We start from the raw sequence: 27,658 nt of genomic DNA on the forward strand, positions 1-27,658 counted from the left end.
CCCCCCCCCCCTTTGCTCCCCTCATTAGTCCAGGATAGGCCCCATAGAAAATTGACCAAAACTTGTTATATATACATATCTTTCGATGGTTTCTTGTCAATTCGAGGGTGCTGATTACGAATCTTGGTGATGCCACTCGTGTAATTTTCCGCAAATTGGCAAAATCCAATATGGTCGCCAAAATATGCAAATTACCCATGAAAATCCTAAATTTGTCCGCACATTGGCTATGAAATGCATGAAACTGTATGGCAGGAATGAAATACAATCTTTAAAAATAATTTTTGACAAAACATTTATTTTTCTGATATTCATATGGCCGTCATAAGACATTGTATACAGTAGTATATACAATATGAATTGAAAAAAACTAATATTCACAAAAATGAGCACTAAACTGCAAAAAAATCGCGATGTATGAACGACGTAATTACATGCAAATCATCATTATCAACGAGATATATCATTTATTTTGTCATAATAATATGAACATTGCTGTATTTTGATGTCTAAAATAGCCGCGACTGGCACAGAGTATTATGTACAATGGCAATGGCCGCGGCCAATGACAAGATTGAGCAATAAAATGCATATCATTAAAATATAAAACGAGTGGAATACTGACTAAAATATAATTATATAATATTGACTGGCCTTGAGGGAGATACCAAATATATTTCCCAAACTAGTCTCATATTGGCCCGAGACGAGGGCAATATGGGTCTAGTGAGGGAAATATTTTTGGTATCTCCCGAAAGTAACGCCAGTCAATATTATTATTATTATTACCCCTTTCTGGTACATTAAATTAACATATTGATAGATTATATAACTAAATTGTTGGACTTACCTTGGTCAAGCCTCTAGTGTCAATTCTGCACTTTACCATTATGACGTACTTACAAGCGCTCTGATCCAGCGTTGTCTTTATTATGACGTATATTGTTGGTGCGCGGATCCTTATGAAGCGTATCTCTTTATACGCATCCACAAATGCGCTGGGATTGATGAGCTCGGAATTGTTATTACTAATTATCAACGAACGTAGAGGGCAGCATCACACAAGCGTCAGAGTTATCAATAGACAGAGTGGCGACACGCGCACTGAAAACATGATACGCGCGGTCAAAGGTCAGCCATGGGGGGCTGATTAGTTCCCCCTGCGCACATGCAATTATTTGGCAATCACTATTTTTATTCCCGTTTTTATTATTCCTTTGATTGATTTTCGGCAAACTAGCATAGGTCCGGAAGAAATAATAATCGAGTCTAAAAGTAATTTCTCCTCTTTGATTTAGAGCTTGATGGATCCCTTTTAACATTTTGATTTAATTGTCTGGCAATATTTATTGAAGCTCAATTCCGTTTTTTTTATTGAAAATTAATTTAAAGAATTATACAAGTTTGATTCACTCAGTTTATAAATAAAAAATGGACAACAAAAAATAAGCAACAATATGGGAATACAAAACATTAACAAGGTGATGCCAAAGACATAATGGAGTGGAAAACTTAAGGGGGGCAGGGCAGTTTTCTACTTCTGAAACACTACACTGAAATTTGTAATCACAACGCCGGTATCGTACGGGGATGATAAACATATAAGTGATCACACAAAATATATAGGAAAAGCATATTTTGCCGATATATGTTTTTTTTATTTTAAGTTAGAATATAATATAGTCCCCTGACAAATGTGGGCTATATAATTATTTGCGCTGATTTAGGGATCGGGCTCATACAGGTGGCAACTCCTAGCTACAATGTTTTCACTGACTGTCAATCAATTAGAAATAGGAGCATTGTACTCATATCGAATTTCATGTCTTAAAATAAACTCGAATAATTTCAACAGTATGAATATTAGAATTTAATCAAGATGTTTGTATATAATTGGACCGGCCGGCAAACTTGTCCTTTTTTATGTCATTTAAAAATTAACCATTTTCCTTTCTGTTTTGTATAACGAAAAGAGATGAATTATTTCTTAATTTATAGTTGTTTTCTTTAGTTTTATCATTATTGTGACCATCATCATTGTCACTATTAATAATTATCATTGAAATCATTATTTTTATTATGATCATCATTGCCATCGTTATAATTACTATTATTATCAGGGCGGCGAACATCATACTTTCTTTTTCTTCTTTTTCAACTAAAAAAGTTGTGGCGGTTTTTGTGCCACCCCCCCCCCCCCTCCTAAGCGTTATATAAACTTTTTATCAAACGAAAAATAGGGGGTATAATGAGAGTGCAAATACCCATACAATCGTACAATTTCCTTTCGATTTTTCTTCTTTGTTTGAACTATTAAAAAACAAATTAGAGGGTGATCGGCTTTCAACCCGTTGCGCCTGATCATCATTATCATTAGGATTTATAGTTGTTTCCATCTTAACTTTCATCAGCGGCCGCAATGTCATTATTCTAAGTGAAATGTTGTAGGCTTATTCAGAAATGATCATCTATTTAAATGTTGACTATTTTCCTCTGATTTTCGGAACTTTTCGATCTTCTTATTAAAAACAATTTCACTTGATTTTAAATTTGCGAATTGACAATAATTTTGACATTAAAAAAATATTTACCTCCAATTCCTCTCATTGGTTTAATCTGACAATTCTCCCGGGAAATGGTGGAAATTGTCAATAATATTTTATTTGTAAATGTACATGTTTATCAGTACTACCCCTCCCTTTATCACTCTCTTTGCCTCTCTCATCTCTGGGTCTCTCCCTCTCTCTCTCTCTTTCATTCTCCGATGTATACCTTCCTTTCTCATACCTTCCTTTCTCTTGTGCAGTGTAATAAAAAAAGAAGAAAAACAGAGTCTACACTTTTCTAAGGACGCTCGTAATGCAAGTTTGAGATTGAGAGCCTATAGCTATATAGCAAGATCAAGGACAAATATTGAAAATGAGGGAGAAAACAACCAGGCTGCTTAACCCATATATAGGCGGATCTCATTGGCGGAGCAAAAAAAAAGAGGGGAGAAGAAAAAAAAGGGAAAGGAGAGGAAGGAGGGAGGGGGGGGAGGAGAGTGAATAAAATAATAAAATAACGTGAGGGGAAAAGTTGGAAAATACCCCAAAAAGTATCTTTCATATCACAATATATAGCATGTTTGATGTCTGTGATACATATATAGTTCAATATGCTGATACGGAGCTTATAATATCAAGTTTTTGAAATTAATATATTAATACAAAATAATTTTAGCTCGGACATCGAGCTTTCATTATTTTCTTTGATTTAAAAATTGATTTCTGGGAAATCAATGAAAATTGAAGTCATCTCGTTGACACTTACTCCAAAAATGTATTTAAAACAATAAGAGCTTAAATCATACTGTATAGTGTAATTGATTTACATAAAATTGGTAGAAAAAAAATTACAAACGATTTAAAACGTTTTGAAACAATTTTTTTTATAAAAATTGTTTTTTTTATTACAACCCTTGAAGAATTGTTAATAAAATATCAACTCATGCATCCTACACTGTTAAAAAAAACCTGATTTTAAAGAAAAATAAAAGAAGATTTTGCAGAAAGCAATACCAGAATCATTCTTTAAATTCATGAAACAGGAATTTTTCTGCATTTTAACAGAACAGGTCTGTTAGAAAAGGGGGAAAAGAGTGTTTTATTTAAGGAAATTTGTAAGATTACACACACCAAATACCATTTTCCTGTAAGATTACGCAATCTGGTAAGATTACAGGTGTTCTCGAGACTCTGCTGCAGGAACTTCTTTTAGTTTAAGGATAAATTTTCTAACAGTGTATTCATAATTACAAAAGTGCTTTAAATGTCAAGTTTTCAAGCCTTGACATCAACAAATTTCACACTCTCATTGGGCTTATTAATTAATAAATAAAACGATAAAATTTTTCGAGAATTCTTGATATTTCAATAATTTTTTTTATAATGGAATATTGACACATTTCATTTGGCGTTTAGGAAGAGGAATAGAAAGATGATCATTTTCATATGACAAAATGTCCTTAGAATGTCCCAGTCCTAGGTTAAAATAATTCAAGAAATATCAGCTCTCGCTTCACTTTCGCAAATGAAAATTGTAAAGTGGATATGGAATGCATGTAACAGATGATTCATCTGTTACATCCACTTTAAAATTTTCAGTGCTTGTAATAGAGCTTCAATAAACATTTTTCAGATCAGAATATCAAAATTTTAAATGTAGGAAAACACCTAATTACCCATCTTCATGGTTTAAAAAACATGAATAGAGGGTCCCGTTTTTAGGTCTACATGTAAGTCTCATTTTTTTTCCCGCTCGCATTGTTTAATTATTTTGTTCATGACTTCAAAATTAGAATTTCCTTTTTTAGGTCGGAATGTCAAAAATTTTCAGCACGCGCTTCTCGCTTGCATTATTTGATTGATTTACTATGTATCGTTGTCATGGCTAACTGCAAACAGTTCTTAACAGGTCCCTTTTCGATCAGGCCAGAACGAATATTAAAAAATGACTATTTATTCATGAATTGAATGGAAATGAAATAAAAGAATTGAATTTAATTATATAGCTACATACACATTTTGTTCAGGATCACAAATTACCCCCAAAATGTTCATTTTTCAGGAAAATCTATATGAAATTTTTGAAAATTTAAGATCGAGCTTCGTGCTCGCAATAGTTTAAATAGGACCTTTATATATTCATGTTGTTTTGTAAGAATGAAGTGACTGTTAGGTCTAACCCTTCAAAGAAATAATCAAAAATAAACTTTGAGCAGTCAATTGGGGAAAATGTTGGTGAAAAATTCTGCCCACCCCTTTCCCCTTTTGGCAAAGGCTGGATCCTCTCCTGGGCCCCATTGCATAAAACTTTTTACCTGAGAAAACTCTGGTAAAAACTGAAAACTAAGGTTAGTCTGATTTCTGCCATTGACTTTAACACAGGGCAAAAACTCTGGTAAAAATAACCTGAGTTTTCTCAGGTAAAAAGTTTTATGCAACGGGCCCCAGATATACCTCATACTTTTTCAAAAGAGAAAACCATGATAAGATATCATAAGTGATTTCCATGTAAGAAATATATTTCTCTATGCATAAGATGGATTCAAACAATACTTTGTTTTTAATCTTGCGTTATGTAAATCCTTCACATCCAATAAAGCTCATAAAAACTTTTAAATTGGGCGAGCATATCCTATATATACATCGAGAATGACAATAAGAATGAAATAAATCTCAATCGGAAAATCATACCTTTGTACAAAGAAGAACGGTGAACAATTTTTTTTTAGTTTTCCATATCTCATGCATTGGATTAAAAAAACAGGCTGTTGAATCAATTTTAATTAAACTAGATTTTTTAAAAATGAATTTCAAATTTGAATAACAGACACTTCTTCTTCTTGTTCTTCCTCTGCTTTTATCGGAGATCAGCATCAAAATGCAGTATGTCGTAATCCATCCATCCATCAAGTACATTGCATTTGAAGGTTAAATTACATAATCAATTCATTGAGGACAGGAAAGAGATAAGTTTCATAAGAATTTTATATAAAAATAGCATATATGGAGATGCATTTTGATATAAGATGAAAAAGATGGGTATACATGGAAATATAAATGTACATCCTAACACAAGGATAATGAGGGAATTTTATTGAAAATGTAATACAATAGTCCCAATGACATGATGCATTTGTAAACAAAAAAGAGGAAATACCCTAACAATACATTTATGAGAATAAAAAAAAACAATCATACATGAAAATTATATCAATATAAGTTGTTCATTCTTTCCAAATCGTACAATTATAAGGGGGAATGAAAATATTTTTATTTTAAATCTTGCATTATTTCCTGATTGTGTTAACTTTCATTCCCTGATAAATTATATACAAAACATTATCAGCTGAGATGTTTATTAGATTATGACTTACCAGAAACCACTTTTGAAATAAGTAAACTCTGTTCAGCTAGTTGTTTCCAAATTTGATGCTTAAAACTTGTAGTCACTGAGGTCATTACCTTAATTGCATGATCTTTGAAAACACATGCAATTATGATAACAAAATTAGTGATCAAGTACAATTACCAGCAGATAATCCATAATGAAGATATGAGGTGCTAAAATGTGGCTTCACATTAGACCTGTGCCATTTCCATCATCAGTCCAAGCAAACATTGTTGTCACAGTCATATTAAGGTCAAAGCACATGTTAACATATTTTGAATACTACACTGACATACACTAAGAGTGAATAAAATGACAGTACTGTCAATCTAGCACCATTACTGCTATTGAGGACATAGACAAAAGCACTTTGTGTCATCATTCCTTCTGTTTGTATTAACTAGAATCTAGATTGATTCACCTGCTGTCTTGAGAGGTAGATCTAAGCTCTTTTATTGGATTTTAGCCTCTAAATATCGATTAGTTAGAATCGATCTTGGCCTAACTTAGACTAGGTCTACATCTACTATGGATATTCAACATTAGACCCTAGACCTAGTCCAGAGTATAGACTTGAGCACTGTAGTTCATTTGTTAGATTACAAATTTTAATCTAACAACTGCACTGTGCAGTGCTTAAGTCTTATTATTAACCTTACTACTTAGGCCTAACGTTAGATCTATTTAAGTTTTCTATAAAAAAAAATCAACACATTTCCTTTAATTTTATAAAATATAACAAAAACGGAGTCTAGAGTATAATAGGGATACTTTCCTCTATATATTAGTAGATTTAAGATTAAGACTAGTAGTAGATTTAAGATTAATACTAGTAACTTAGAACTAGGCCTAGGCTAGAATGAAGCTAAAAAGTGCCTCCATCCATTATTGGTGGCGCCAGCCCTGCAATTAACCGCCTGCGGCCTATAGGGTGTGCTAATGTTTCCGCCGCCGAAAGCTCCGGCGGCGCAGCTCCTTATCTTTGGCTAGGGTCTTATGAAGGGTAGTCCCATATGCTAAATTTTATGAACTGTTTTTGGTAGAAATTAAATGGATTTCCCCCAAAATAACATGAAACAACTTGTTAAAAGATCATTCAACCTTGACAGTCATAGTAAATCACTATTTTCAACACGTTGAGGTAATTTGTGCAAAACATGATAACACAAAACTTGAAAAAATGCAATTTTTCTCTCTTACCAAACACTTTTTTGACATTATTTTTGAAGCCGATTTATGCAAAATAAAACCAGATGTATGTACAAAAAAACAACTTTATATATTAAAATACTCACATTGGCGGCTAGAAAATATATCCATGAGTTGAAAGTGTCGAGGTTTTAATCACTAAATGTGAGAAAACGTGTAGTTTATTGATATTTCCGGGGGCATGCACCCAGCAGAAGATCACAAGCGCAGAAAATATGCCAGAGGGAACTAATTGGGGCTCCATGAAATATCGGACCAATCAGATCACACTTCCGGTTTCGCCACTCTGTCTATTGATAACTCTGACAAGCGTGTTGCTTTTAGGAAGGTCCACTTCGCTCAGATTTTGTGACCACCTTCTACCAGAGCACTTTTTTGGAAGATTGTAGAGTTGATTTTTTTCGTTTGTTCAATTTTATTATTTTTTATTGACAATGAAGCCTCCAAAGAAATATGTTAAATAATATTTTTTTGTATACTTGTATTTTTTAAAAATTATAAGACAAAATGTAATCATGATTCTTGTAGTTTACGGAGCAATAAAAATACATAAACTGATGACATTTGTGTTACCGCTCTTCTGCTTAATTTCGCTGCCCCTACCAATCTACACAAGCTAACGCCAGAGCAAAGACCGTGATGTTCTGGTCTGGCCGCGCCGAACTTTCCCCGGTCAACTGTACCTCGGTGCGCGTACTGCGCTGCGCGAATGATGTGCTGGCCGCACTGCACTGGCAGGATAATCTCGACGCGACTCGACTTTAGCTAGATATGGACTTGAAAGATATAGACTTGGTCTGTCATTGATGTGGCACTATGGCGGATGAGCAACGATAAATATTCAAGGTTAGAATTTCAATTTTAACTTACAATGTAGATTGTAGTCTGAAAATCTGAAATAATTATGATAAATCCACAAATCCAACCAACATTTTGCAGTCCATCAGGCAGGATCGAATATGGCCACTACTGAACTAGCAAAGCCAAGTCCTAGTCTAACTCTAACGTTATAGACCTGATATTAGACAGAAATTATCTGGTTCAGTATCGACCTATGTATATTCCGACGGGTCTTGACTTGAGAACTATCAATGGGCGAAACTCTATGTCACATCTACTATTTTCATTCCATAATTTTACAAAAATTGTGTTAGCATATGCATGCAGCCAACCGTACCCTACCTATGCACCGACCGGCCCGGGGCGCCGGCGCGGTCGTGCCAGCCATGGCGCCGGTATATAGCGTACTGGATTGTGTAGGCGCATTACGGTGCAGCGAAATTTAAATAAAGACCTATCAACGTCACGTATACTTGTTATCATATTGATATGCAAAGTCATCAAACCGTTGTCACTACTATGTAATATTTTATGAAAAATACAGGAATAAATGTTTCATATTTTTAAATATGATATTTGATGTAAAAAATTTTCAAGCAAAAATAATGATAAAGAGGAAATGAAAATAAATCAACTCTACAATCTACTAAAAAAGTGCTCTGAGAGGATTTCGGTGGTCACAAAATGAGCTTGTCTAAATCCGGGTGAAATTAGCAGACTGGTTTATTCATGACAGAATTTAATCCCAGTTTACTGAAAATGTACAAAAAATTGTAACAATAATTTAGTGATATATTATTTTCGAAATGTGATACATTATTATTAAATTCTTTATATATTTTTTGTTTTTATTGTTTTAATCTACTATTGTCATAATTCATTTGTTTACTTCTATTTTGCTGTCACTCCGTGAGTGTATTGTATCGGATCATGGTTTCGTTGGCATGACTACCAAATTGTTCGCGCACTTCATTTGTATGCGCGTATCGAGTGGACCTTCCTAATAGCAACACGCTTGTGTGTTGCTGCCCTCTACGTTCGTTGCTAATTATTATCCATACAGACAATTTTAGAGCCCAAATACAAGTGTTATTTTGTTGGTGCACTCGACCCACTTAAAAAGTTTGTTGAACTCGCCTAATATTTTTTTCCGAGGTGACACAATATTGAAAATATTGGACGACTAGAAGGGGAATTCCCGAAGTGTACACACCACTCATCGCGCGCGCATGCAGTTTTCAATGGCAAATGCGCACTCTGTGTGTTGAACTGTGACTGCAGAGTGATGAACAATTCCTATTAAATTTTTTCTACTGAGGCTGCAGCAAATCTCTAAATGCAGAGAAAACCAACAACTGTTAGGAAGTTTGGAGTTATAGTTGCTTTAATTTCATTTTATCCTATAATAATTTGAATATATATTAGAAATTGAGGCACAGGAAATACTATTTTTTTGCATGATAAATCGAGTGCGTAGCTTTAGGACCCCTTCTACATCGGGCGGCGAAATCAAGAGGTGTTCGAAAAACACGACGGGATTTTCGTATTAGTGAGTTTTGTGATATTTTCTACTTGGTTAATGATCTTTAGAATGTTTGCCACAAATTAGTGAAATATTAAAATTGTTGAAATATTAAAATTGGGACAGTTTTTATTGTTTGAAAACAAAGTGCGTAGCTTTAGGTCCCCCCATCATACAGCAGAGTCTCAGGGCGGGAGGGTAAGTTAAAAATCATTTGCTAAAATTTTCTGTATGAACAATAATCATAATACTGGATGTCCCATTTTTCGGTCAATACAAGGAAATATAGGACTCGCTTTGCAAAATATTGGACTCGTCTTCGACTCGTCCAATATTTATGCAAAGCTCGTCCAATATTTCCTTGTATTAACCTCAAGGCCATCCAATATTATATAAGTATTACATGATTGAGGCATTTTGGAGACATGATATAAACGCGTATTTTGTCTGTCTAACTGATTAACTCAACATAAACTACGTCACAATGGCTCGGTCAGCGATCAGCTGAATGACGAGTGACCATAATATTCGTACACCCCTCCTCCCCGAAAAGAGTAATTTTCCTATTGCACCTACGTACAATAATTAGCGGTCCATAATATCCGTATTCCGAGCTCATCAATCCCCAGCGCATTTGTGGATGCGTATAAAGAAATACGCTTTATAAGGATCCGCGCACCAACAATATACGTCATAATAAAGACAACGCTGGATCAGAGCGCTTGCAAGTACGTCATAATGGTAAGGTGCAGAGCCTAGACCGATATTAACATGAAACAATAGAACTCTATTTTTCAAAGAAATATCCCCATTATCATGATTTTTGCTCTAGATATCTGATTTAATGATAATAAAAATATTGACTAGCTCTTCTTTCAGCCTGCCATTGCCATTAACAGTTTGCTGTTGCAAGCTTGTAAATAGACATAATGTACATGTAGGTGCATATTTACCAGCCTTTGTGGAAACATTTTCAGCACTATTTGTGAAGATCATAAAAAGGAAATACATTGCAGACATGACAAGAATTGACACTAGAGGCTTGAACAGGTAATAATAATAATATTGACTGGCGTTACTTTCGGGGGATACCAAATATATTTCCCTCACTAGACCCATATTGCCCTCGTCTTCGACTCGGGGCAATATGAGACTAGTTTGGGAAATATATTTGGTATCTCCCTCAAGGCCAGTCAATATTATATAATTATCACCCGTATCAGATATCTGAGCTGGTCATTTACAAAACCGTATTGCCCTAGATTCATAAATATCGGGAAGGGATAGGTATATTATTTGTATTTTCCTCGGTCTCAATGCGCATATTTACATTGCATGCAGAGACGACGCAAAATATACCTTTATATACCTGGTCTATCGTTTAAATGAATAACATTTCAACTCCCCTTCAAAGCTATATTTTCCCCTCGGGATAATATTTTCCCTCAGCGCTGCGCGCTTCGGGCAAAATGTAATCCCTTGGGAAAAATATAACTCCGTCGGGGAGAGGAAATGTTATATTCAAACTCTATAGGTAGGCAATATCTGTATAATATTACATAGGTTATGTAGATTCGAATCAGTGGTAGGTCAATACGCCATCACGTGACCATAGCTGCGAGGATCGCATTCTAGGTTTTGACGTCACCTCAGGGAATATACTGCGTTGTATATTTTCAATTGCGGCGTTTGATTCACTCGCTGCATACAAGTTGCTTAACAAGGCAGTTTATTTGATGTACGCGCTAATGTTAACGCGTCGATTGCATGAAGAACGCGCTTGATGAATAAAAAAATCTATTATGACGTATATAGACGGATCAGAGCTGTAGCAAGAATTTCGGGTTTGAACCAGATGATGAATGCAATTTCTGATGGCGAATCAACTTATACTATATGATATAACAGATATTGCCTGGTCTATCGTTTTAATAAATAACATTTCAACTCCCCTCCGAAGCTATATTTTTCCCTCCGGATAATATTTTCCCTCAGTGCTGCGCGCTTTGGGCAAAATATGATCCCTTGGGAAAAATATAACTCCGTCAGGGAGAGGAAATGTAATATTCAAACTCTAGGTAGGCAATATCTGTATAATATGCCATTTATGTGATAAATGCTGACATTCAAAATGGCCGTCATAGCCCCTATATGTATAGTGTACAATGCGAATGGAGAAACTAATTTTCACACGAGTAAGAAACATAAAATGCATGGAATTGTGATCTACGAGTAAAATATTGTCTGACAACATGTTTTCTAGCAAGATATATCATTTCTTTTGTCATGCATGAGATAAATACTGTTTTATGAAATTCAAAATGGCTCCTATAGGCCTTAACGGTGTAATTTACAATGTGAATGGGGACATATAATTTTCTAAGAATTTGGATTCGCTTGACTATGACAACCATATAATGATGTTGTATGAGTAAAACGTTATTTGGAAACATTTCTTTTCTTTTTTTGAAATATCGCATTTCTTCTGCTATACATGTATAGGTGATAAATACTGACATTTGACATTCAAAATAATCTCTACAAGCCCTAACTGAATTATATAACATGTGAACAGGGAAAATCATGATTTTCACAAGAGTGAGAATCATAAAATGCATATAACTGTGATTTACGAGTAAAAATATTGTCTTAAACATTATTTCTAACTAAATACATCACAAATTGGCCATGGAGGTGATAAATGCTGTACTTTGAAATCCAAAATGGCTGCCACAGGCCCTAAAATTATTGTCTACATTGTAACATGAGACATATAATTTTGACAGAATTTGGCATTGATTGACTCAAAATATTGCATATAATTGTGAATTGTGATGTAAGGGTGAATTATTGTAGATGTCTCAGAATGTTGTGTAATTAAGGTGATAAATGCTGCATTTTTAAATTGAAAATGGCCACCATAGGCACTTATTTTATACTGTATTTATCACCTGAATTACATAAGATGTGATATATTCTGTAATAAATCATGTTTTCAGACAACATTTAACTCATACATCACCATTTGCCCATGCAAGCAAAGCCATATTCTCCATGTTCTGTTGAAATGATTCTTTCCCATTCTCATTGTGCATAATACCATAAGGGCCTGTAGCGGCCATTTTGACTTTAAAGTAACAGTATTTTATCACCCAATTGGCAGAATAAATGATAATATCTTAATAGAAATTATGCTTTCAGACAATATTTTACTCATAGATCACCATTACGTGCATTTATGGTGCTCGAATATTGGTTTCCCACTTTGCATTGTACATAATAAAATTAATGGCTTTGTGGCGGCCATTTTGAAAGTCAAACTACAGTATTTGACACAAACTGAATCATATTATTTCGTTAGAAAGTACGTTTTAGACAGTATCCAATTAGATTATCACGATATATATGCATTTTAGTGCTCACTCTTGTGATTTCTTTTTTCCTCTTTCTCATTGCGTATAATACTTTTAGGGCCTTTTTGACAACCATTTTGAATATCAAAATACAACATTCATCACATACATGGCATATTGATAATAACATTATATTTCGTTAGGGCCACACCGCCCGAGCGTTGTTGGAGCGTTCGTGGAGCGGTAGGGAGAAAGTGTCTGGTTCTTTTGACTGGTATCTTCCTAAAATATTTTCGTTAAATATACGTAAAGACAAGCTTTCCTTTCCACTTCCACTTATAATAATACATATAAAACAACTTCATTTTGATGTCAAACTGTTCCATCCCGTGTTGCATATCTAATATGCTGTCATTCTGAGAAGATAAATTCTTAAGGTAAGATTCCCGGGTAAGATTATTAATTTGTTTTGTTGTTCATAAACCAAGTAGGGGCTACTGTATATCGCTCTAACACACATGACTAGGGATTTAATTGGTCTCACTCAGTTTTCCGCCAAAATATGAAAATGTGTAAAGGACAGATACATTATTAGTATTTATCCCCCCCCCCAAAAAAAAAAAGGGGTCACATACACGTATGAATTCGTTTATCTCTTGGCTCATTCTAAATTTGCTACAAATTATTGTTAAAATCAATCAAGAAGAAAGTGCACATTATCATTCCAAGGATTGTTTGGTTTATGACTCTTATTTACTTTATATATATGTATTCCACAGACTAATGGTAACAAGTGACATTGTGATTAGTAGCAAATTTCTAAGAGTACAAGCACAGCCTCTTCCCCCTGATGTTCAAAGTATGCTAAAAGATCCTCTCACCAAAGACATAATGGTTGGTAAGATAGCAGAGAGAGACTCTGTTTCGGAATAACTTTGTATACGCCGTTCTTGGTGAAATAGGAAGGCCTTGTAGGGCCTTGTACCGATTAACCTGCAGACGACCCGGCCTCTATTATTTATCATTGGAATAATTATTTTAAAGATTTCACTGTCCACTTCTGGTATCAATCCATTTTAATTAATGTAGGTGTGGTTAATCATTGTACCCAGGGAATGAAAATACCCCTTTGCATTTTTTTTTACAATTTCACTTTGAATTTTACAATTCCGGATTCATGGTAGGGCGCCCTCTTTAAGCGATACTCAAGTCACAAATTGAATTGTTTGTTTGTTTGTTTGCCTGTTTGTGTATTTGCTGTTTGCTAATATGCTTCCTTATTGCTGAAATTTCTCTATAACAAGTTTCTGAAAATTTGAAACTTATTGTAGAATTAGAAACATGTAATTTCTTCTCAAATGTTAACAGCCAATCAGAAAACAGTATTTTGACGACGTCATCAATATTTGAAAATACTTTTATTGAATTCTACGGGTTAAATTACCCCTATATACCAAATACAATCGTACAAATATGTGAATAAAGGGTTTTGGCGCACTTTGGGTTCATTCTGGCCCACTGTGGGGCGGTGTGACCATGCCTTTAGCAATTATGCTGTAATCACTATTCCACTCGTTTAATCTTCATAATAAGCATTTTAGTGATCACTCGTATGAATTTTTTGGCCCCATTGCCATTGTACGCAATACTGTTTGAGCCAGTGGCGGCTATTTTAGATATCAAAATACAGCAATGTTCCCATGTAATGACAAAATAAATGATATATCTCGTTAGTAATGATGATTTGAAAATATTACTTCGTTCATACATCGCGATTTTTTGCAGTTTATTGCTCGTCTTGTGAAAATTAGTTTTCCCTATTCATATTGGCCTATATGGCGGCCATTATGAATATCAGGAAAATAAATATATTGTCAAAAAATATTTTTTTCAGAGAGTATTTCATTCCTGCCACACAATTTTCATGCATTTCACAGCCAATGTGCGGACAATTTTATGATTTTCATGGGTAATTTGCATATTTTGACGGCCATATTGGATTTTGCCAATTTGTGGAAATGCTCAAGGTTACACGAGTGGCATCATCCAGATTCGTAATCAGCACCCTCGAATTAACAAGAAACCATCAAAAAATATTGTATATATTAAAAAAAGGTTATACCTCCTCTACCCTGGACTATATCTAGTATTCCGGGACGATCAGGGGCCCGTTGCATGAAACTTTTTACCTGAGAAAACTCGGGTTGTTTTTACCGGAGTTTTCGCCCAGTGTCAATGGCAGAAATCACACTAACCTTAGTTTTCAGTTTAATTTTACCAGTTTCCTCAGGTAAAAAGTTTTATGCAACAGGCCCCAGGGATGTTTCTCTCACCGTTCTTTTTGCCCCTCTCCCTCTTTTCTTCACTTCTCCCTTTCTTCTCCTTCTTTTCTTTCTTTCTTATTCCTTTCCCTTTTCTTCTCCCCTCTTCCCCCTTGTTTGCCTTTTTCTCTCGATTTCCCTTTCTTTCTTTCTTTCATCTGGCCCCATTTCCCCCCACCGGAAAACTTAAGGCAGCATCCCCCTCGCCCTTCCTCGTCCAGTTGTTACTCTACTGCTTCCACCACCACTATTATCTCTTTTTTTGCCTACAGATTGTATTCTCATTATTGTCACTTCCATAATAAAAAAGGATCTCCCCAACAATTTCATGAAGGCGTACTTGCGGAAATTGAAATATATAAAACCTGTCGGACAAAGCTGAGTGCACGGGCATGTTCTTACGCGAGAAATGATCGTGAATTTGTGGTGAGGTATTATTTGATTAATTTAATTCTGTAGGTAAAGAGTATGATTAATTAGATGCCAAGTCAACTCTAACTTTACGTCGATTTGGCTTAAAGGAGACGAAATAAAGTCACCGAGGGATGTTCCCCGGGGGAGTACTCGAATTATACATGATTCCTATGTGCCGCGCAAATTCGAAAATAGGGGGTTCTGGAACTATAAATCTTGGTCATAAAGTGGGTCTTTGAAACGAGCTCGCCGCTCCGACCGGCTGAGTAGATCACAACGGGCGCTCTCTGGAGAGAGAAATCACAAATTTGAGGGTCTCCGGAACGGGAAAAATTGTAATTTTTCATGATGGCTTTCTAAATTGGTGCTGCTCTGGAACGGAAATTTAGGCTGAAAATGGGGGTCTCAACCGTGGCACACATGTATCATCCATTCATATGGATTTTACCCAAAGACTTAAGCGTCAACCTATTCAAACACACCGCGCGCCGCCGTGAAAGGCCGCAAAAATGTGCAATTTCCCCCTTTTTTCAACCATAATATATTTTGATCCGATCGGCCTAGTTCACCACCGGAGAAGGCATTAGAAAATTTAACTCTTCTTCGTTATGGTGATGTAAAATCACGATTTTTTTTGTTGTGCCATCGCACCGTCATTTATTGTTCACTTTCCATCAATTTGGTCAAAATTTCTGTGGTATTGAACTTTTTGACTGAGCGCTTCCGGCTAGATCTGGCGGTTTCTTGCCGGGAGTGAGCTATTTTTACCACCGGAAAAGGATTCAAGTCATTCAGTTCATTCTGAACATTTTGATATATAAATGATTCTCATTGGATGAAAGAAAAAAACACGTCAAAAGATTAAACAAATTGGAGCCTCCGTCTGATTTGGGGAACTTTGACATGCATTTGCGCATTTCATTTCTCCACGAGGGAGGGGAAGAGAAACCCGACACCGGGGGAGTGTTTCATCGACATTTTCATCTGACAAGTTGTCAGATATGACATCTTTCTCTGATTTTGATTGGCTGAGACAGGGTGACCAGACGTCCCCTTTTTCCCGGGATTGTCCCGTATTTTTCTCCTTTGTCCCGGCGTCCCGACAAACCCTTCCCGGGACGCCTATTTGTCCCGTATTTCAAAATTTTGAACAAAATATAATTAAAACATTTGAAAGTGACGAATTTTCATCAAGAAACCAGCTGATGATGAAGCACCAATAAAAAAAATTGATACATGTAGACTCTTGCTAAGTTCTGCGGTGATTTTCTTGCCAGCCCTCTGGCCTCCTGCCTATCAGCGTGGTATGTAGGCTACTAGCTAGGGCATGTAGGATCCGAGCAGATTCCCAATGGTGCAAACGGTCCCTCACATGATGAACAGTTTTTCCACTAAAATCAAAATAATTCATTTCATTTTTTGGTTTCTGCAACACTTTTTCATGAACATAACAAAGAAAATACAATAATAAGTTACATATAACTGACAAGCAAAACATAAAAAAATTGCATTTTCTATTAAAACATCGATTATTAGAAGGTTGCAGGGGTTGCCACTATAAGCTAAGCTTGACTGCGTGGCAACCCTAAAAAGCGATGATCACAAAATAGGCGGTAAATTTTTATAATTACATTATGGATCCTCAGATTACTGATTTGGTGATGTAATCGGTTGAGCAAGTTATTGAGTTTTCACAACTACATCTAGTTGTTTCAGCTCGCCTTTTGAGTTTTGTGATCGGTGCGAACTTATAATGGGATGGGAGAGATGCCTGTGTATGATGCCACGATGTTTCATATAATTTTTAAGATTGACAATGTTTCACTATTCAATTTTATTCTTTTTTTCTTCTTTCTTTCTTTTCTATCCTTCTTTCTTCATCCTTCTATCCTGTATTTCTGATTTTTCTTTCCTGATCCTTTCTCTCTCTGTTCATTTTTCTTTCTTTCCTACTTTTTTTTAATTTCCCTTTTTATTTCCTTCATTTTTCTTTCCTTACACTTTTCTTTGCTTATTTCTTCCTTCCTCTCCATTTTTCGTTCGTTCTTTCTCTCCATCTATTATTTTCTTTTTTTCCGTTCTCCCTTCATTCTTTCCTCCCTCTCTTTCATCTTTTTATTCTTTCCTTCTTTTTTCCTTAACCCTTTTCCCTTATTCATTCTTTACCTCCCTCCTTCCTTCCTTCCTGTTTTTCTTCTTTCTTTGAAGGAAACATTTTGTCTACTTTCTTTTTCTATTTTCTCCTTTTTTTTCTTTCACATATTTATTCATCTTCCCTTCCTTTCTTTTTTTCTTTCCTTATACATTTCAACGAATGAAGGAAACCTTTTTTCTCTCTTTTACTTTCTAACATTTTTTTGTTTTTCCCCCGTTAATTTTCCCCTTCATGTTTGTCTTTTTTTCTTCTGAATTCATCTCTTGTCTGTCGTCTTTTCATTTTCTCCTTCATTCTTTCTATTCGTTCTCCCTCCTAATTCTTAATAATTTTTTCACAAGTCTAATAGTGTGTAGCCTTTATTTGTTGATCTTTTATTAACACCTAGCTCGGTCGATCCGCTCATGCAGCGTAATTTGTCGATTGTCCCGTATTTCATTTTGTGAAATCTGGTCACCCTGGGCTGAGAGGTACTTTTACTATGGTGACTGTCGGATAAAATGGGCCTTGTCGGATAAAACGTCTGACAAGTCCTTTCATGAAATGCCCCCCTGGTATCGATGAGATTGAATGAGAAAAAAATGAAGAAGAGAGTCGACATTTGTACTAATCTTCAGTAAAATCACGTAGGCAGAGAGCGATGAGACAGCTAATGAATTGCATCTCACATTCCTTGAAAAGAAAATGACAAGAAACAATGCATGCTGAAAATAAACAGTCTCAATAAATCACCGTACGTGTCCCTCCCACCATGCCCACCTCCGTGTCACCCTTGCTCTAAATAGAACGGTCGCAAACCTAGCGTGATCCAATCCGATCCAATCAGATTCAACCGCACAGATGAGCGACAATAAATTATGATGGGGTGTCCAAACTTCGCGCACTTTTCAAAAATATTCATCAGGCTTAATTTTGTTCACAAAATATTCATAATTTATACAAAACCAATTCAAGAAATAGTTACCACATTGACGGCAAGATCGTAAACTATAATATCATGGACGGAAAATAGGTCAAGGGGTTTCGCCGGTATCGCGATCTCAAAATTCTAATCCGATCGGCGAATGTGGGCTGTGCTGGAAAAACGTTCAGAAAAATTGTGACCTAACTTCGCGCACCAAAGCTTTTGTGGAGATTTTAACAAAAACTCAAGCTCAACTTGAAAAAGTGAAATATTTACATCAGATTGATGACAAAATGCTATGGAATCGGTTAGTAACACATTTAATTCACATTTTTGGTGATTTCTGCTTGCAAAATGGTGATATCGTGAGGCTTGTTGATTTCTTCCAAACAGGCGCTAGCGGTGACAAATTTGCCGATCTTTTGCCAATATTTTCATGAATACTGAACTCATCCTAAAGAAACTTTCAGTAATGGGTAATTTTAGGTCGCTTTTCACGTTGATGTCAGATTTTAAGGATATTGGCTAGTTTTTGAGATAATGACCGTCCACGAAGTATGGACACGCGCGAAGTCTCGCTGACATACGCTTATAGTCGGTTCTGTGTGCGCGCAGCTGACCCGGGGCCCGGGCTGATTAAAAGCTTCAAATTAGATGAAAGAAATCGGGGGTCACAAATTCATATGTACTATATCCCCCTCCCCCGAGATGTTCTCTCATCTTCCCCCATCTGATCCTTTTGCCATTATGTGACTTCCGGAATAAATAAATTCACTCGATCGAGGGGCTGCAGCCTCTTTCTGATTAAACCACAGAGATATATACTAGTAATTAGTATACATTTCTATGAATTAAACCAATCTCTTAATTATTGACACGTGCTTAAAGGACAAGTCCACCCCAACAAAAACTTGATTTGAATAAAGAGAGGAGAATTCAACAAGCATAACACTGAAAAATTTCATCAAAATCGGATGTAAAATAAGAAAGTTATGACATTTAAAGTTTCGCTTCATTTCACAAAACAGTTATATGCATATCTCGGTATAGGCATGCAAAAACTGATGACATCACTCACTCACTATTATTTCTTTTGTATTTTATTATATGAAATATGAAATATTTTTATTTTCTCGTCATTGTCATGTGAAATGAAGTTCATTCCTTTCTGAACACGTGGAATTCCATTATTTTAACATTTTGTGCTTCAGGCAATCGTCAAATTCGTAAAAATTGAAATATTGTATAATCAAACAATAAAAAAACAAAAGAAATAGTGAGTGAGTGACATCAGAGACTCTCCCATTTGGATGTAAATGGCTCGTTCATATAACTATTTTGTTAAAAATAAGCGAAACTTTGAAATGTCATAACTTTCTTATTTTACATCCGATTTTGATGAAATTTTCAGCATTGTGCTCGTCTGATTTTACTCTTTTGATTCAAATCAACATTTTTCTGAGGTGGACTTGACCTTTAATAAAGATTATTGAAGCTAGCCTGTATCAATATTTTGTTAATTTCAACGGAGTAGAATTTGTGTAGTACGCTATATTTGAAAAAGCCTGGGAATTGAAAAAAAATATATACAACACGTGGGTAGTTTTTCACACAAATTCTTGGGTTTGTGTCTCATCTATCCAATGGAAGTAAAAGTTTGATAGAATGTTACACTTGAGTGAGCACTGTCCATTTTTGTAAAGCTTGCAGAAATGCTGATCGTTTTCACGCTGTGTCACGGGGAAAGGGCGAAATCACACTTACCCTGCGAAGCATTTTATCATACATTCCCCTTGCACTTGTATTCAAATGAAATACAACAGATACATCCAAGCATTTTGTAACAATTTGCCACCCAGATTGAAATTTCAACACTTAGTAAGCACAACCTTTACCTTTTTGTGCCAGCTGGATCTGAGGACATCACTAAATCAGAACAAAAGTTTATATCAGACATCTCCAGCATTTTGTCACTAAGTTTTTATCATTTAAAGTGGGTTTACATTTCATTTGTCATTTAATACTCGTTTTTCCACACCAGTTCATGTAAATCACAGTTCAGTCTAAAGCAAATATTGCCACGATGGCCTCGGTGTGTGAGTGGGGTGGGGCGCAATGCACTCTTCGAAGTGTTTTGGGCAAGGAAACAAGTAAAAAAAGTAAAAGATATCTTCAAACAAATTTTACTAGCTAAAATCTACTTGTTCTTCATGATTAAGGTCCACTTTTATTCCCATAACTATTTCAAAGTTCTGCGCAAATCATTTTTCTCTAACTTTTCAAAAGTAAGTGGTGCTCACTCCAGCGGAAATATTTTTTCGACAGTTATATCGTCATTTGCTATCGGTACCAGTGTTAAAATCTTCACAAATGTATCATCTTACAGGATTTTTTTTATATGTGTAAACTTTTTTTTGATAGGCACTGTATATATATATATATATATATACACACACTTCGGGAATTCTATCCTTCAATAGAGTGCTCGATGTCCTTCACGGGAAGAGCTTTGGATAATAAACACAAAGTCACAAGGGGTTTCACGCAACCTTACGTGAGGTGCGATCTTCAGGCAACTGATAAAACTTTCCAATACCATTGAACAATGCTTATGTCATGTATGTCGCGCAAAGCGCGTTACACCAAACACGCACAGGCGCAGTAAACTTGGTAATCAGTGCGCGCTGTAGTTTTTATAATTTGAATGTTTTCAAATGTTTTTCAAATAATCCATACTCCGTGAAATCGTTTTGCCATGGTATCACATGATGAAAATTAAAAGTAAAAATCTTGCTGTTCCAACTACTTCATCAATTCTCTCCAAATTCTCATAAAATTCGGTACACATTTTTGTCTTGTGGCATGAAATTGCACTAACGGATTAACCATTGAATAACGCTAATAAATTACCATAAAATAACATCCAAACCGAATTGGAATATCGTCGTAAACATTGATTATTATTTTTCATTCCACAGCCACTCCATATCGGACTATATCATGTTTTCATTCGAGACTGGTTGAAGGTATTTCCACGCGAACAACTGCACATTCATCGACTTGATAGTTGGAAAGAAAATTGCACAAAGGTCTATTCTGAAATATTAAAGTTTTTAGAGCTTGGTAAGTGTGTGTGTATTTGAGTTTTGTCAGACGTGTATCAATCAGATATGATAATTTACGTCGGGGACCTCAGGCGCGTAGCCAGGGGGGGCGGTGGGGGCGGTCGCCCCCCCCCCAAAAAAAAAAAAAAAAAAAAAAAAAAAAAACGTCCCCAAAAAAGAAAAAAAAAAGAAGGGAAAAAGAGAGGAGAAAAGGAAAAGGGAAGGGAGAAAAGGGAAGAAAGGTAGCTTTGTGTTTTTTTCCTTTTTTATTCTTTTTTTTCTCAAAAGAGAAACTCCTTCATTCTCGCTCTGTATTTTTATATGAATTTAGCTTCCGCGCTGCGCGCGGTTAAATGACAATATTGAATTTCTCCATTGTTTCCCCCACCCTTTCTCTAACCCTACTTTCCACCTCAGCTATATGTGTTTCTTGCCAGTTAAAGTTCATATGTATATAGGGCATGGATTTAAAGTAAGGTTAGGCCGAAGTATATGAAGTTATCCTTTTTTTTATTGATCACGCAAATTCTGGTCGGGTCGGCTCCGGGCGGGTAAAATCTTATCAGTTTCTGCCGTCACCTCCATAAAGTCAACTTCTGCTTTTCAGCTCATTACTAAACAACCATAATTTTGGGGCAAACAGGTGCCTAATTTAAAAAAAGAGGAAGGTATAAAATTCGTGTCGTTTGAATAAAAAAGTATACAATATTTTTTTATCAAATTCTATTAAATTTCATGTCATTTCCCTGCACATTCATTTCCTGTCCTGTTTTGCAACCTCAGTTTTAAATTTTGAATGACACTTACGTTTCTTTGATTCAAAATGAAGTGCTTCAGGATAAGTCAAAGAAATTAGGTATCCTTTTTTTATACAATTTCAATAAATCACAGAAGTTTCAACTTTTTGCGCATTATTTTCCTTGAAGTTCAATAATCGTAGAAAATCAATTGAAATAGAGCCGATGGGGTACAAGATACCTGCATTTGATGAAACGTCCGCCCTTTGAAATTTCAGAGTATCATTGCTCTGCGCGGGAAGGAATATCTTCCTCCCGACAAATACATTTCTTTTCTTCTGTTTTGCGAGTTAAAGATATGCGCTGTCTCTAAATTGTTTGTAATCAATTCTGATCTTTCCAAGAGAAGTATTCAATATATCTTTGAGAATACCTTTTTCTCGGGACCCTTTCCATGGAAAAAAATGATAAAATGCTTTAGCTTCCGCGCATCGCTCGGAGTTATTAGTATTTTAATTTCTTCCATTGTATTCCTTTTTTGTGCGTTCATAATCACTTTGAAAACAAGGTTCAAAATCGTCAACTGAATTGGAACTGATATGCGTACTAGAGACAAGAGAGATGGCTCCTTTTTCATTTTAATTTATGAATCACCAAAAGCTTCACGCTTCGCGCGGGAGGGGGAAACTCCCCCTCCCTGCACCCAGCCCCCCCCCCCTTGAAACGCGTATAACATCTGCTCTGCTAAGGCCAGGATAGTTTAGCTGAATTAGTATCGATTGCTTACAGAGACTAATGATATAGTAAGTATTATCGCAATTATTGTTATTATGTTGTTGTCATTATTATTATTGTTATTATTAATATGATTATCATTGTTAGTATTATTGTTGTTTATTGTTGTTATTATAATTATCATTATTATCACTGCCTTTATATTCCACCCCCCCCCCCCCCGTCCTTCACAGATAGCCTACCAGACGAAACAGTAAGGGAGATTTGTTCTCATGAGATTGCAAATTCAGGAGTTCGTCGGAAAGCGAAGGTTGGCCTTATGATGAATGAAACAAGAAAACTGCTACTAGATTTTTATGCAGAACCAAACAAGGAACTCAGTAAATTGCTCGGAGATGATCGTTATATGTGGAAGTAAGATGATGATTAAAATATGCGTCGATTGATATCTCAATTCAATTTCGATAATGTGATAATAAAACGAGTTCAGTCCTGTAGTGTGGAGACTAAACAATGCAGAGAATAATTCAACCTTTACGTTTGATTGTTAATTGCTTATTCATTGTTCTATGTAGATGTTTTTAATGGTTGGCTAAGCCATTTTTACTAGTATAAGATTCTGATTGTAAAAATTAAAACTAGCTTAAGATTGCAGTTACAGGACTTGTATTGATTTTTTCGTCTTTGAGAATAAAAAATGCTTTATTTCCATTTACAAATAGAGAGGAGTAATAAATTATTGCAGTAGAATTAAGCGTATTAATATAGTTTTTCTGCATTCATAACATTTATGATGTAGAATTTTCTTATGATGTAGAATTTGTGTAAATTTTGTTTTTTATTCAATTTTGATTGCATTTTTAGGTAAATGATTGTAAAGGGTATGCAATTCAGCTTTTCATCCGTTTTAAACCTTTTTAAATATATAAACAAATAATACATTTTTCATCACATGCATAATATATTGGCTAGTAACGTTTACTGTTTTTTTTTTCTTTGGCATGTATCATACAAAAAAGGGACGAAATAAAATGTTATTCTAAACAAATGTGGTCAACTAAAAATTTGAACGGTCAAAATTTGCAGCGGAAGGGTCGTCATTATATTAAGCAGATTGATTGAAAAAATGACAATCCCTGATTAAAAGTCATTGAATCAATTAAACATTTATAAATCTGTTTATTATTTTTCACTAAATTAAATACTTTATCTGTTCATTATTGTTCATTAGATTAATTTAATATTTATAAATCTGTTCATTATTTTAATATTACTAAATTTTAAGATGACTAGGATGATGGTGATGATGATGATGATGATGATGATGGTGATGGTGATCATGATGATGATGATAGTGATGATGGTGATGGTGATCATGATGATGACGATAGTGATGATGGTGATGACGGTGATGATGATGATAATGATGATGATGGTGATGATGATGATGATGATAGTGATGATGATAATTTTGATGATGATGATGGTGATGAGAAATTTTAAGATGACTCGGATGGTGATGATGGTGAAGATAAGGGCCATGCATAAGGAGATGATGATGATAATGATGATGAGGATAGTGATGATGATGTGATGATTGTGATGATGATGATGATGATGATGATGATGATGATAGTGACGATGGTGACGATGGTGACGATGATGATGATAATGATGATGAGGATAGTGATGATGATGTGATGATTGTGATGATGATGATGATGATGATGATGATAGTGACGATGGTGACGATGATGATGGTGATGATGATGATGATGGTGATGGTGATCATGATGATGATGGTGATCATGATGATGATGATAGTGATGATGGTGATGATGATAATGGTGATGATAGTGATGATAGTGATGATGGTGATGATAATGATGATGATGGTGATGGTGATCATGACGATCATGATGGTGATCATGACGATCATGATGGCGATGATGATGATGATGATGGTGATGATGATGGTGATCATGAAGATGATGATGGTGATGATAGTGATGATGGTGATGATGATGATGGTGATGGTGATCATGACGATCATGATGGTGATCATGACGATCATGATGGTGATCATGACGATCATGATGGTGATCATGACGATCATGATGACGATGATGATGATGATGGTGATCATGATGGTGATCACGACGAAGATGATGGTGATCATAAAGATGATGATGGTGATCATGATGATGATGGTGATCATGATGATGATGATGATAGTGATGATGGAAATTATTATAATGATTATGGAAATGATGATGATGATGATGATGATAGTGATAATGGTGATGATGGTTATGATGATGATGGTGATGATAGTGATGATGATGATGGTGATGATGATGATGATGATGATGATAATTATGATGATGATAATTATGATGATGATGATGGTGATGATGATGGTGATAATGGAAATGATGATGACGATGATAGTGATAATGGTGATGATGGTGATGATGATGATGATGATGATAGTGATAACGATAATTTTGATGATGATGATGGTGATAGTGATGATGGTGATCATGATAGTCATGATAGTGATGATGATGATGGTGATGATGGTGATGATGATGATGATGATAGTGATGATGATCATTTTGATGATGATGATGGTAATGATGATGATGGTGATCATGATGATGATGATGATGATGGTGGTGGTGATGGTGATGGTGATGATGATGATGATTGTGATGATGACAGTGATAATGATGATGGTGATGATGATGGTGATCATGATGATGATGATGGTGATTATGATGATGATGATAGTGATGATGGTGATAATGATGGTGATGGTGATGATGATGATGGTGATGATGATGATGATGATGCTGCTGATGATGGTGGTGATGATGATGATGGTGATTATGATAATGATGATGATGATGATGATGGTGATGATAGTGATGATGATTATGATGGTGATGATGATGATGATGATGATGGTGATGATGGTGATGATGATGATGATAATGGTTGTGGTGATGATAATGATGATTGTCATGGTGGAGTATTTGGTGATGATTAAATCAAAGGGAAAGTGCTTTCATAAATAAATGAAATTCTGACACAACAAATATATCTAAAATATCCTGATAATGATGGATTTAACTTTTTCCTTAAATGAGTAGAAATATGAGCTTCTTTTTATATAGTCTGGTAGAGAATTCCATAAATCGGGAACGTAGTGTCTTATAGATCTCTGTGCAATAAGCAATTTGGGATGATCAAATTCAAATTCAATTTAACTATATTTCCACAATTTAAAAGAATATATTCAAATCATTGAAATCAAAAGATATTTCACATGTGGAGGGTCAAAGGAAGTACGTATAAAGTGTGGAGGAGCCGTGGTGTAGTGGTTCTGACTCTCGCCTTGCAAACAGAGGGTCGTGTGTTCGAATCCCACCGCGGTCTGGCGTCCTTTGGCAAGGCGTTAATCCACACTTTGCCACTCTCGACCCAGGTGCTAAGTGGGTACCCGGTAGGATGTGAAAGTCATTGTAGCTTGTCCAGTACTGTGTGCGCCTCACAGGCGACTAACTGGAATACTCCCCAGGGAGTGGAGGATGTGCACACATTGTGTGTGGGAATGACTGATTGAATCCGATGACCGGGGTAATAATATATCTGTAAAGCGCTTAGACACGTCGTTCCGATGTATTAAGCGCTATATAAAAGCGGATTATTATTATTATTATTATTATAAATTTGCCCATACTTAAAACCCTAAAAGATGTAGAAACATGTAAAATTCGCACATGAACGAGAACATTAGTAATCATAACATAACCGCGAATAAGTCCAAGAAAACGAGGAGTGAGAACAGAGCCAGGTTACAATAAAATGAAAGCCGTGTTTAAAAAGTTTTTTGTCCCAGAGAAATGCACGTTTAAACAAATTAAAAGATTTACATAATTTAACAGAATAGGTAATGAATTCTAAACAATAAAACGTAGTTATTACCATTTCTTCTTTTATTATAAAATAAATCATCCTCCATGTAATTTTCCAATAAACTTGAATATTTACCCCCCCCCCCCCATTTCGCATTGATTGTATTTACAACTTTCCACTTGTACAAATTGTCTCTAGAAGGTAATATTTAACATTCTGAAATTGAATTTATTAATTCTGTTTTCTTTTATCTTTTTAAATAACAATAAGAATAACAATAAACATTTAGAGGCGCTAAAAAACAAAAGGTACCATAGCGCGTACAATGTATGAATAATAATCTAACATTTAATGATAAACACAATATTCAAGATAGAAAGGGATATTGTTTATTGAGGGAAAATGTATGTCTTAAGGGAAATTTGAAGCCAATAAAACTGGAAGCATTTCTTATTGGAAGAAGGATAGCATTCCATGTCTTGGCAACTGCTCTAGCAAAACGTTTCTCG

At 35.3% G+C, this 27,658-nt stretch overlaps 1 long non-coding RNA gene across 1 annotated transcript; it reads left to right on the plus strand.

The window, feature by feature from the left end:
• Positions 1-15,455: 15,455 nt before the first annotated feature.
• LOC121405966 lies at positions 15,456-23,688 on the plus strand. Its single transcript, XR_005968737.1, has 3 exons — positions 15,456-15,605; positions 21,631-21,775; positions 23,462-23,688. It is a non-coding gene; the product is annotated as an uncharacterized LOC121405966 (long non-coding RNA).
• Positions 23,689-27,658: the final 3,970 nt, after the last annotated feature.

This window comes from Lytechinus variegatus, chromosome 1 (genome assembly GCF_018143015.1).
Source record: "Lytechinus variegatus isolate NC3 chromosome 1, Lvar_3.0, whole genome shotgun sequence".
NCBI classification, from domain to species: domain Eukaryota; kingdom Metazoa; phylum Echinodermata; class Echinoidea; order Temnopleuroida; family Toxopneustidae; genus Lytechinus; species Lytechinus variegatus.